The 12,993-nt window shown below is 39.6% G+C and overlaps 1 protein-coding gene across 3 annotated transcripts in view; it reads left to right on the forward strand.

Annotated features, from left to right (window-relative positions):
* The first annotated feature begins 9,019 nt into the window (after window positions 1-9,019).
* Window positions 9,020-12,993, forward strand: part of UIMC1 (ubiquitin interaction motif containing 1) — a 91,219-nt gene continuing 87,245 nt past the window's right edge. The window contains exon 1 of one of the 3 annotated variants that reach the window (XM_074313429.1): window positions 9,020-9,162. The gene's annotated coding sequence lies outside the window, so the exon portion shown is untranslated. The remainder of the gene's footprint in view (window positions 9,163-12,993) is intronic. The other 2 variants (XM_074313431.1, XM_074313430.1) reach the window with 2 other exon arrangements.

The raw sequence follows: 12,993 nt of genomic DNA on the forward strand, positions 1-12,993 counted from the left end.
TTTTAAAATAATTTTAACTGGGGGTGTGAGTCAGTGGAGTTCTTCACTCTGTCATACTCTAAGTTGATCCTCTGAATAGATGAATTTTATGGTATGTTAATTACATTTCAATGAAATTGTTTTAAAAAAACAAGAGAAACTGTCACATTGTTGTGTCAGGATTGAGGGGTTGTAGTCATTGGCTTCTGGCCGTGGTCATCCCTTCCATTGCTCCTGTATGTGGATTTCATTAAATAATAAAAGTCATATAAAAAAAAAAAGATTCCAAGTTCAAATCATCTACTAATTACAAACTCATTGTTTCTTTGGCACCTATGTACAAATTGTCTTTTACCTGTTGTACTGTGTAAGGGTCTCTTGGGATTCTATTGTCTTTAGCTTATCCTTACTTGATATGGTTCTTGCCACATTTCTACAAGGTCCTCTTGTTGAAATTCCCTGTGACAGTATATTAATCTGTTATTATATTGGTCTCAAGTTAGCCTTTCTCCCATGGGTGAGCATTTTGACTGTTTCTAATTTTTAGCTAGCATAACATGCTGTTTGGATATAATCATCTTTGTTCAAATCTGTTTTTTTCTTTTTTGAATCATCTCCTTGAGACATACTCCCCAATGTGGTATTACTCAGGTTGAGCACGTGATCATTTTTATGACTCTTGACAGCTATTGCCAAATTGCTCTCTGGAAAGATTATACTTGTTTATAGTGCATTTCCAATGCAGAAATATACTTACTTTCTCACAATCCTGTTAGCATTGAGTTTTGTATGTTTTATTTGTTTTTGCTAATTTAACAAATATGCTGTGGGACTTTATTTTGTATTTCTTTAATTATTAGTGATGCTGCACATTTTTTCTAGTGCTTATTTATTGTTAATATTTTCTCATGGGTTAACTGTGTGTTTGACAGTGCCAACTTGGTTTATAGCTGTGTGACATTGGGCAAGTCACTAGTCACCTTTCCTCCCTGTGATTCAATTTCTCAAACTGTGAATTGGAAAAGTTGAACTAGATCAGTATTTACCTCGCTTAGCAGAATTCTTTTTTTCAAACATGATATTATATAGATTCCTAATGTTAGAAAGAGATAAAAGTGTGCATTTATTAATATGTAGTTACTCTATAGGTGCAAAATTATAAGTTATTTATAAAATCAATTAGAACAATGAGGCAGTCTAGATAAAGACAAAATTTTGAAATTGGACATTATAGGTGGCAACTGAAGTCTTTTCATCAGAATCATCATGTGGTTTACTCATATTCTTCTTTTTTTTTTTTAACTTTTATTTTTTTTTTTTAATTGGGGAAGGGGAACAGGACTTTATTGGGGAAGAGTGTGTACTTCCAGGACTTTTCCAAGTCAAGTTGCTGTCCTTTCAATCTTAATTGTGGAGGGCGCAGCTCAGCTCCAGGTCCAGTTGCTATTGTTAGTTGCAGGGGGTGCAGCTCACCATCCCTTGTGGGAGTCGAGGAGTCCAACGAGCAACCCTGTGGTTGAGAGCCCACACTCCAACCAACTGAGCCATCTGGCCACCCGGGAGCTGAGCGGCAGCTCATTGACTTCATTTTAGTTGCGGAGGGTGCAGCTGGCTGGCCCAAGTGGGAATCAAACCGGCAGCCCCGTTGCCCAGAGCTCGCGCTCTAACCAACTGAGCCACCCATCCGCCCGTATTAATATTCTTTTAACTTTTTATTATGGTATAATTTCAGACTTACAGAAAAGTTGATAGAATAGTACAAAGAATTCCCGTATACCTTTCAGCCAGATTTCCCAGATGTTAACAGTTTACTACATTAGTTCTATCATTCTCTCTACATTTGCTTTATAGATATTATTTTTCTGAACAATTTGAAATCAAGTTGCAGACATGATGTCATTTTGCCATTTTACTCTAAATACTTCAGTGCACATTTCTTAAAAACAAGGACATTGTTTTTTCATACATAATTATAGTACAGTTATCAAAGTAAAGAATTACATTGATACAATGCAATCTAATCTATAGACCTCATCCAAATGTCCCTAACTGTCTCAATAATTTCCTTTATAACAAAAGAAAATTCTAGGTCTTACATTCTAATCAGTTGTCCTATCTCTTTAGTTTCCATTAGTCTGGAAGAATTCCTCAGCTTTTGTCTTTCATGCCATTGATAAATTTAAAGAGTACAGACCAGTTATTTTGTAGACTGTCCCTCAGTGTGGGCTTGTCTCTAGTTTTCCCTGATTAGATTAGAGTTTATACATTTTTGGCAGTGATACCACAGGCATTATAATAGGTTGTACATGATGTTGCTGTGTCTCATTACTAGTGGTGATATCTGGGATTACTTGATTAAGGTGGTGCGTGTCAGTTTTCGCTACTATACAGTGGTGCGTGTCAGTTTTCGCTACTATGAAGTTACTATTTTTCCTTTTGTGTTAATAAGTATCTTGTGAGGAACTTCTTCCAGAGCATGTAAATCTGTCAGTCATCAACCTTGAAGTACCAGTTTTAGCATTCATTGATGACACTTACCTTAATTATTACTCTAATGGTTGCCAAATGGTGTTTTTCTAATTTCATTATTCCTTTCACATTTATTAATTGACATTCTACCTACTGGAAGAGCTGTCTCTTTTTCTTTCTTTTTCTTTCTTTCTTTCTATCAGTATAGACTCAAGAATTATTTAATGAGTTATAATCCTGACTATCATTATTTATTTTGATATTCATATTGTCCTATATTTGACATGAGAAACCACTTCAAATTGGCTGTTATGTATGTTTGACATGTTGTCATCCTTCTTTGAGTACTTCTTTACTTTCTTGCACAGTCAGAATATCCAGGCTCATTTCGTACTTTCTCTGGATTCAGCCGTTTTTCTGAGGATCCCTACTTCCGTATAGTGGAGAATGGTTTTCAAACACCAAGATGTGGGGGTGGGGTAGGTGTTCTCTTTGCTATAGGAGTGTTACTGATTCTAGGCTCTCTCAGTACATAGATCTAGGATACTTACGTGTGTACGTGTGCATTTGTATGCATTTGGTTTCCCCCCCTCTTCAGTGTGGTTATGTTACTTATTTGCAATACAGCTTGGTTTATTTGTTTCTGTTTGCATTCCATTTAGAGTTTCCCCCATCCTTGTTGATTTTTTTTTTTAGTATCTGGAACATTAACTCAGTTCCAAAACAAGAAATGTACAAAAACATTTAAACATAGACTGTCTCCTCTCCCCACATTTCTGTTCCGTTTCAGTGGCTGCTCCTCCTATCGTTCTTTCCACTTGGAGTCCACCCACTCCCAACAGACGGCCAGTTCATGGCTTCTAAGTTGTCCTTTGTGCGTATGTGTATGGTTTTGTTTTGCTGTTGCATATTACTTTTGAATAATACTCCATTATTTGGATGTTCCATTCTCCTATGAATGGCGTTTAGGTTATTTGTAACATTTTTAAGTCAATAACTTTATGTATATGTATTTCTTTTTAAAAGATATTATTGGGGAAGGGGAACAAGACTTTATTGGGGAACAATGTGTACTTCCAGGCCTTTTTTCCAAGTCAAGTTGTTGTCCTTTCAATCTTAGTTGTAGAGGGCACAGCTCAGCTCCAGGTCCAATTGCCGTTGCTAGTTGTCCCACCATCCCTTGGAGGGAATCGAACCGGCAACTTTGTGGTTGAGAGGACACGCTCCAACCAACTGAGCCATCTAGGAGCTCAGCAGCAGCTCAGCTCAAGGTGCCCGTGTTCAATCTTAGTTGCAGGGGGCGGAGCCCACCATCCCTTGTGGGACTCCAGGAATTGAACTGGCAATCTTGTGGTTGAGAGCCCACTGGCCCATGTGGGACTCGAACGGGTGGCCTTTGGAGTTAAAGCATGGAGCTCTAACTGCCTGAGCTACCGGTCCGACCCTGTATATGTGTTTTTGTATTATTGAAGACATATGTCTCTTTTGTTTTGATTCACAATATCTAAAAAGATCCAGATTCACATAGATGAGTATTCGTTAATTATAACATTTTTAAATTAGCTTGCTTGCAATCTCAAGCTGCTCTTCAATTAAACTGATTTGGAAGCTTTAAAAAGAGAAGGAAATTTTTGTTTCAAATGAAATCAAGAACACTGTCTGATGGTGTGTAGTCCTTATAAATGTAGACTGAAAAGCACCCAAAACCTACAATAAATGCTAAGACAAAAAAAAAAAAAAAAGATTACTCCATGACTAACACAAGTACTATACACACAGACCTGAAACTCACCTAGCATTTTCTAGGAGGCTGTGCACATATGCTGCAGTACTGTTCTCTTGTTACAATTTTACATGTAGACATATATAGCCTTACATAAAAAATTAAAAAAAAGTGAAGAACTACCAGTTTCCTAATTAGTGTGGTTTGGGGCGATTAATAAATAGCACTCCTGTTTCTTGCCCAATATTGGAACCCAGTAAGAGATTAATTAGTGTGTTAGCCCAGTGAGCTTGCTTATATTTCAACCCTGAATTGGATGGACTTGCCCCGTTACAGGCCCATGGACTTGCCCCGTTACAGTCTTGGCTTTTCTTGGTGGAGATGGGAGAGGTGAGGGGTGGTGTGCTGTGCCGAAAAACTTACAGTGGTGAAGAACAGAGAATGTGTGCTTCATGCAGGTGGGCAGATCAGGAAGACAGTGAGGAAAGGGCTGAGAGGAAGATATGTATTTCCTTCTCTGAAACCTACCAGACATAAGTCAGCCTTACTCTGGGAGGAGTGAGTGAGGAGGTAGGATTATTATACTAACTGTAGTGCTTCTACATGGAACAAGAGGAGTTATAAATAAGTCATCTTCCCACTATTAATAAGTGACCCACTTAAAAAATGACAAGAGGGGCCGGCCCCATGGCTCAGGCAGTTGGAGTTCCGTGCTCCTAACGCGAAGGTTGCCGGTTGGATTCCCACATGGCCAGTGGGCTCTCAACCACAAGGTTGCCAGTTCGACTCCCGCAAGGGATGGTGGGCCCCGCCCCCTGCAACTAGGAACGGCAACTGGACCTGGAGCTGAGCTGCGCCCTCCACATCTAAGACTGAAAGGACAACAACTTGACTTGGAAAAAAGGCCTGGAAGTACACACTGTTCCCCAATAAAGTCCTGTTAAAAAAAAAAAAAAAAGACAAGAAATTCTACTCAGAAATGGCAAGAGAAACTTTAGAAAGAGATCAGCAGTGAAACATTAGGTAACTGGGATGCAGCAATCACTGAAAGATATTTGCTTTCTCAATATATAGTTTATTCATTTTTAATTACACAGTAGTAGTTCTAAAAATAAAATCAAAACACCATGGCTATATTAAGATTCCCTTTGATCCCAGTTTTGCTCTTCTGGTTACCTTTTCAAAACTATCTTCTATTTTTTGCTTAGTACGATAATACTTTCACATGTATCTTTTAACTCCCAGGCCTACTACAATACTTTCACATGTATCTTTTAACTTAAAAATACAATATTATTTGTGTAAGAATGCATGTTCACACAAATGGAATCAGGCTGAACATATCATTCATTTTTCTCTACTATGTTCTAGGTATTATTCTAAATACTAGGGATGCAGCAAAATAAAATCCTATTCTCATGGAACTTGCATCATCCTGCAATTTTCTTTTTAAAGTTATTATCATTTTTTGAGTTTTATTTATGCTGATACATGTAGATCTAGTGTATTTCTTTTAATTATATGATGTTATTCATAGTATTTCATTCCCTTTCTGATGGACATTCAGATTTACCATATTTGCTGTGTATAATGCTCACTTTTATGCCCAAATTTGTGAGGGAAAAATAAGGATGTGCATTATACATGGGTAGTACTAATTCCGTATCTGTAAAAATGTTTTTAATTCTTTTATTTATGCTTATGAGTTAAAAGTGTAACTCTAGAAATCAATAACAAAATCCACACGCAAAATAATACCCTGAAATACGATAACTGGTTTTGTTGAACTTACAATGAACTGGCAGTGACAAAGAGTTCTTGGCCTTCTATGATGCATATTGTAAATTTATTACTGGTACATAAAATATCTTGTACCATAATATGTTAAAAGATAAATGCTAAAATTCCTTTATAATACAAAAAACAAGCACCTAAATATAAACAAATCAAAATTTGAATTAAAATATTAAAATGAAAGATATTTTCCCCCTGAACGTTTGGGCCAACAATGTGGGTGCGCATTATATACAGGAGCGCATTATACATGGGAGTGCATTATACATGGCAAAATATGGTACATCAATTAGAATGTTGTCTACTGCAAGTAACAGAAAATATGACTCATAGTGACATAAATATTAAGGATATTTATTATCTCACATCACAGAAAGCCCAGAAGTGGAATGGTCTCCAGATTATATATATATATATATATATATATATATATATATATATATATAAAAAACACAAACACACACACACACAAACACACACACACACACACACACACACACACACACGAGGTCTGACAATTAAGTTTGTGAACTTTGTTGCAACGATGTTGCTAACCTTTTTTGATGTCAGAGGGATTATTCATTATGAATTTGTATCAACTGGGCAAACAGTTAACCAAGTTTTCTATTTGGAAGTGCTGAAAAGGCTTCACGAAAAAGTTAGACGGCCTGAACTTTTCGCCAACACTTCATGGCTCTTGCATCACGACAATGCACCAGCTCACACGGCACTGTCTGTGAGGGAGTGTTTAGATAGTAAACAAATAACTGTATTGGAACACCCTTGCTACTCACCTGATCTGGCCCCCAATGACTTCTTTCTTCACTGGAAGATAAAGGATATATTGAAAGGAAGACATTTTGATGACATTCAGGGCCTCAAGGGTAATATGACAACAGCTTTGATGGCCATTCCAGAAAAAGAGTTCCAAAATTGCTTTGAAGGATGGACTAGGCGCTGGCATCGGGGCATAGCTTCCCAAGGGGAGTACTTCGAAGGTGATCGTAGTGATATTCAGCAATGAGGTATGTAGCACTTTTTCTGGATGAGTTCGCAAATTTAATCCTCAGACCTTGTGAGCGTGTGTGTGTGTGTGTGTGTGTGTGTGTGTGTCAGGGCCCTCACCTGATTTTCTGCTTTTTTCTTTTCTAAGCTGTGTATTAGTTCTCTGTTGTTATGCAACAAATTGCCCCCAAAATTAGTGTCTTAAAACATAAACATAGTTTCAGTGGGTTAGGAATTTTGGCATGGCTTAACCTGGAGGTACCTTTGACCTCGGTTTCTTACAAGGTTGTGATCAAGCTGTCACCATGGATAGGTGTGGGGGGGAAATCCTCTCCCACATGTGGGTCTTTACACATGATTACCTCAGGACATGGCATTTGGATTCCCCCACATTGAGCACATTCAGAGGGTGAGAGTGCCCAGGAAGGAAGCCACAATCTTTTTATAACCTAGTTTTGGAAATGACATCCCCTCACTATGCCTTATTATATTTTTAAAAAGTGAGTCATTAAGTCTAGTCAGTAGTCCACCTTCCAGGGAGAGGAGGGGATTACACAGAGTGTGATTGCCAGGAGGCAGGATGATTGGGGGCCATCTTGGAGGCTGCCTACCATAAGCTGGCTCTCCTCAGTGTTGCAAAATGGCTGCCAGCAACAATTGCATCACCATTCTTCTCTGAAGTAGGATGCTCCAAACGGACCTTTTTGGCCCTGCACTGAAACTTTTTCTGATCTCCCCTACTTCACAATTCAATTCAATCAACATGTATTGGGTGTTTGCTTTTGCCCAGGCTCTTTGCTACTTGCTAGGGTTACATGGATCATGTCTTCAGAAGGCCCACAGTATTACAGAAGAGATAGGTATACAGTAAACAGTTGCAGTACCATGGGTGACCAAATGTCCCAGAAGCTGAGGAAGCAAGCAGGAGAAATGAACTAGGGTTAGAAGAGGCAGATGAAAAATTGGCCGAGCTGGATTGTGGAGGATCACTTGGAGGTAGGTGACCTGGGGGGATAGGAAAAGGGCATTCCAGAATTAAATGTTACAAAAAAGTACTGAGAATAATGTATAGATCCACTGCCCAACTGTTAACATTTTATTATTTTTAGATTTCCTTTTTTTTTTAAAAGAAATCATGACAGATCTATCTGAAGTCCTGTTTATCCCCTATCCCCATCCATCCTGGGTTCCACCTCTACCCTCTCCTGCCTATTATCATATCATTATCATGGTGTGTATTGATCTAGCCATCTAGTTCATTTTCTATGCGCACATATATTTTCTATAATCAGCATATAGTGTCATTCTATGTAATTTTAAATTTACATATATCATTTCACTGTACATATTTGTTGGCATGTTGCTATTTCAATAACTCATGAGCTATCAAATGTTGCTACTTATAGGACTCATTTATTTTGTTGTAATATTTTATTGTAGGAACATATCATATTTTATTAATCCATGTCTTATTGGACATTTCCATTGTTTATATTTTTTGCAACGAAGCAGGCTTCAACGTGAATGTCTTCTTGTGCACACCTGTAGCAGTTTCTTCCTGTATTTTTCTAGACATGAAATTGCTGTGATAAAGTGCACATTTTAAATTTCACCCAAAGTAGCTGTTCTCATTTTACACTGTATCTGAGATCTCTTAAGAGTTGCTGTTTCTCAGATTCCCTCCCTCCTTTGAAATGATCAGACTAACATTTACAGAGAAAGCTTTCAAGTGTTCATATGAACAGATAATTTCAGTGTTAACTCTAGACACATGCAAAGAAAGGGCCAGAGGAGGCTTGATGTGGCAGAGAAGACTTTGACAAGTTTACTGTAATGTTTGGGGGCCTTTGTGCTACTACTGTTTGGTTTCCCTCAAAGTGCTAGCGAACAGGCACTCTGATAGAGCACCAGGATGGGTCCCTGCCGCTGTTGGAGATCGGATCCACTTGCCCCGCCTCGCGCAGTTGGTACGTCCTGGCGGTGGCTTCTCCCCGCGGTGCGCGTTGGTTCCGTTCCCGGACGCCTGCGCCTGCGCCTGCGCACGCCTGTAGAGCGCGTCGCCTCTTGGTAGCGGCCAGCTTCGCGCGTGCTCGCTCGCTTACCCGCCGGTTCCCAGCTCCTGACGTGCCGCGGGCGCTCGCGACCCCCAGCGCCCCGGAGGAGGGGCTCAGCGGAGTGGCGTGGGCCCGTTGGTGAGTACCTGCCGCCTCCGCATTCCCCAACCAGCCCTCTTCCCACCTCGTCTTCCTCACGGGGCTCGCGGCCCGCTCCTCACCCGCAAGGGCGCCCCTAAAGCGGGGATAGGGCCCTCTCGACGCTGAGTCGGGCCTTTCGGGTCTCCAGGTGGGCGCCTCCCCACGCAGGTGTGGCCCCTCGGGATGTCGTGTGGGCACCTCCTGACGCCGGGGTGGGCTCTTCGAGAAGCTGGGGATGGCCCCTGGGACGCCGGGTGGGCGCCCCCCGACGACGGGGTGGGCCCTTCGAGACGCCGGTGATGGCCCCTCGGGATGCGCGGTGGGCTTCCGCCCTCGGGTGACGGGCTCTACCCCCTCACCCCGGGAGTGCGGCCTTCATCCTCCTGGGCGGGACGTTCTGTAATTCCCGCTCTCCGCGGAAGGGCTCTGCTCCCCGCCTGCTCGTTGAAGGCGTCTGCCTCCCGCGGAACCCCAGGAGGAGGCTCCGTCCCACTGCCTCTCGGGAGTTAGGGCAACAGTCGCTTAGTCGCTGCCTTCTCACGCCCCTCCCTCCTCCGGGCTACTGTTTTGTCGGGGAGCGATTCTTGCATTAACTAGTTATTTTGCCAGAAAGCAAGATTTTCCTTGGAAATCCTTATCGTCATTTTCCACTTTCCCCTACAGCAGAACTGGTGCGTTTCCCTTCTGTGCGATGACAGTGTTTCAAGCCTTTTACACACACGCATATTTAATTTTCACGAATAGGTGCGAGACAGTGCTCTTCAATTTACAGATGATCAAAGACACACATTTCGCTAGTGGTAGAGCTGGTTTTGAATGAAGGCAGCTTGACTCCAGTGTTCCTGTGTTTAGTATTATGTCATACTGAATGACACCCAGGAAAAAATGGAAGTTTTATGCTTCTGTTTTTAGTTTTTCCTGTCAGGGAGGAGGTAGTGCTTTGTAGTTGAATGAAAGAATGTGTTTTTGGAATCAGACACATCGGACTTCAATTCTCAACATGGTCTTTTACCAGTTTAACCTCTTACCAACTGGTTGATTTTGAGTAATTTTCCTAATGTATAAAAAAATTGATAAAAATTGTTTATAAAAATAGTGTAAAATAATGATACCTACCACATAGAGTTATTGGGGGGAATATCCTCTAATGTGTGTGAGGTACCTAGAATAGTGTCAAAGGACTCAATAAATAACTATAATTTAGTTGTTACTCAAAGTGTTTGGATTCTGTTCTTACACACTTGTCCTAAACTGAGGCTGAGTATGAACTGGGAAATAAAACATCAGGGGTGTGTGTCGATGCTGGTGTATATTTACCTTTTTTTTAAATTAGAGAACCATCAAGCTGATGTGATCAGTTGATAAAGAGCTTGGTACGAAATTTCTTTTCTCTTTTTAATTTTTAAATGTGTGTTTTTCCAGGACTCACCAGCTCCAAGTTAAGGCGTTGTTTTGAATCTAGTTGTGGAGGGCGCAGCTCACTGGCCCATGTGGGAATCCAGTCTGGGACCTTGGTATATGAGCGAACCAGCCGCCCCCAAATTTCTTGAATAGTGGCTTGTTTAGGGGTAAGAGTCAATCATGTATAAAGTATTGTTGTTAAGGTCCCTGTGCCCCCAAGCTTTCCAAGCAATTTTGACAGGTTTGGTAGGTAGAATGTTAAGATTTTAAATTATCTTGTCAGTGATTGTTCTTCAGATAGATTAAGATGATGGATGTGCTGAAAGGAAAAGACAAATATCCCAAATTGGAGATTTTTAAGGACACTATCAAAGTGAAATAAGTATTGGGTCATCTTTCCTGCTTGTGCATTCTTTTAGAGACATTTTATTCCTAAATGTCATGATTATGAAGAGGCTGTTGGCATCCAGACTCTACTCCTCCTTTATAGACACTGAGCGGTAATTCATTCTATAGTTTCAGTTCAAGTAATTGAAGATAAGCTGTTATTTTAGTGAGTTCTTCATTTTGAAGAGTAGCAATTTAAATAGTTCAGTTATAGGCTGGCTTGCTTGTTTGAATGGCTGAGCAGTGACCTTTTTTACTCTTAGAAATACTTTGGAAACTGGCTAAATCTCATGAAGCACTGGAATTTTGGAATCTGTATCTGGGGCGCCTTTTCTTAATGCTTCTTATTGATCCTTTATCTGCTGTGGTTCTTTGAAAACCTACTTTGAATCTGCAGGTGGTTCTGTGCTAAGGAGAAGAGTTTTTATTTATATACAACTTTAATAAATTACATACATATATTTGTATGGGTGTAGCTGCCCTTACTATCAGATTTGAGCATATTGGTTTAAACAACTCTAGGGTATAGGAAACATTAACTAAGATGGAAACTATTCCATATAAGGTGTTTTCCTAGGGCAGTATGATTCCTCCAGTCTTCCTCCATGCTAATTGCCACTTCCAAGTTCTACTCATGCTATTATTCTATTAGATTCAAAGATCACCTTAAGTCTTACGATCCTCCATATAGCTTTCTTCAGTCTATAATAATTTTGTCCTTCTGTGCCTTTATATAATATTTAATAATTTTAATATATACTTTATGCTATTAATTCAGCAAATGTTTATGTGTGTATACCATACATCAGGGAGCAGTTCTAGTTAGAAGAGGTGTAAAGATTAAGCCATGGGGTATTGGAGTCAGATTTTGGAGACGAGAGCCAGAGGTGGAAGTGCCTGCTTTGTGACTGGGCAAGTTACTTCTGAAGCTATGTTTCCCCATAATAATTATATTTACTTCTTAGGTTTTTATGAGGATTAAAATATCCATTCATTCACAAACATTTATTAAACATTAAAAAACCTGTATTTAATACAGTTTAAAGGTATTTAATATAGTGAAGTGAACCAATCTTAACTGTACTGCTTAATGTATACCTCCATGTACCTACCACCCAAATCGAGATTTAGAACATTTCCAGCACTCTAGAAGGCTCCCTTGTTCCCCTTCCCAGTTAGTACCCTTCACGGGTAACCAGTGTTCTAACTTAGTCACCATAGGTAAATTTTTTTTTTAAACAGCTTTATTGAGATATAATTAATATACCATACAATTCACCCATTTAATTGTACAATTCAATGAATTAGTATTTTCACAGTTGTATAACCATCATAACACTCAATTTTAGAACATTTTCATCACCCCAAAGAGAAACTCCACACTCCTAAGCCATCAGTACCCAATCCCACTGAGCCCTAAGGAATCACTGCTCTACTTTCTGTCTATAGATTTACCAATCTGGATATTTCATATAAATGGAACCATACCATAATACATGATCTTTAAGGATTGGCTTCTTCCACTTAGCATGATGTTTTCAAGCTTTATCCATGTTGTTGCGTGTACTAGTAGTTCATTCTTTTTTATTGCAAATAATATTCTGTTGTATGGATATATCACATTTTATTCCTTCATCAATTGATGGACATTTGGGTTTCCAGTTTAAGGCTCTCATGAATAATGCTGTTACGTAAATTTGTGTACAAGTTTTTGTGTGGACGTAAGTTTTAATTTCTTTTGGCTATTTACCTAGGAGTGGAATTGCTGAGTTGTACCGTAACTCTAATTTTAGCATTTTTGAGGAGCTGCTAGACTGTTTTCTAGAGGCTTCATTATTTTACATATTCACCAACCAGCAGCATATGCGTATGTAGCACTTTTTCTAGGATGAGTTCTAGAACTTAGTTGTCAGACCTGTATGAGGGTTCAATTTCTCCACATTCTTGCCTGCACTTATTATTATGTGTCATTTTGGTTATAGCTGTTCTGGTGGGTGTAAAGTGGTATCTCATTGCACTTTTGATTTGCATTTTCTTGAT

The sequence above is a fragment of the Rhinolophus sinicus genome, chromosome 5 (genome assembly GCF_057876585.1).
Source record: "Rhinolophus sinicus isolate RSI-liver-muscle chromosome 5, RSI-T2T, whole genome shotgun sequence".
NCBI classification, from domain to species: domain Eukaryota; kingdom Metazoa; phylum Chordata; class Mammalia; order Chiroptera; family Rhinolophidae; genus Rhinolophus; species Rhinolophus sinicus.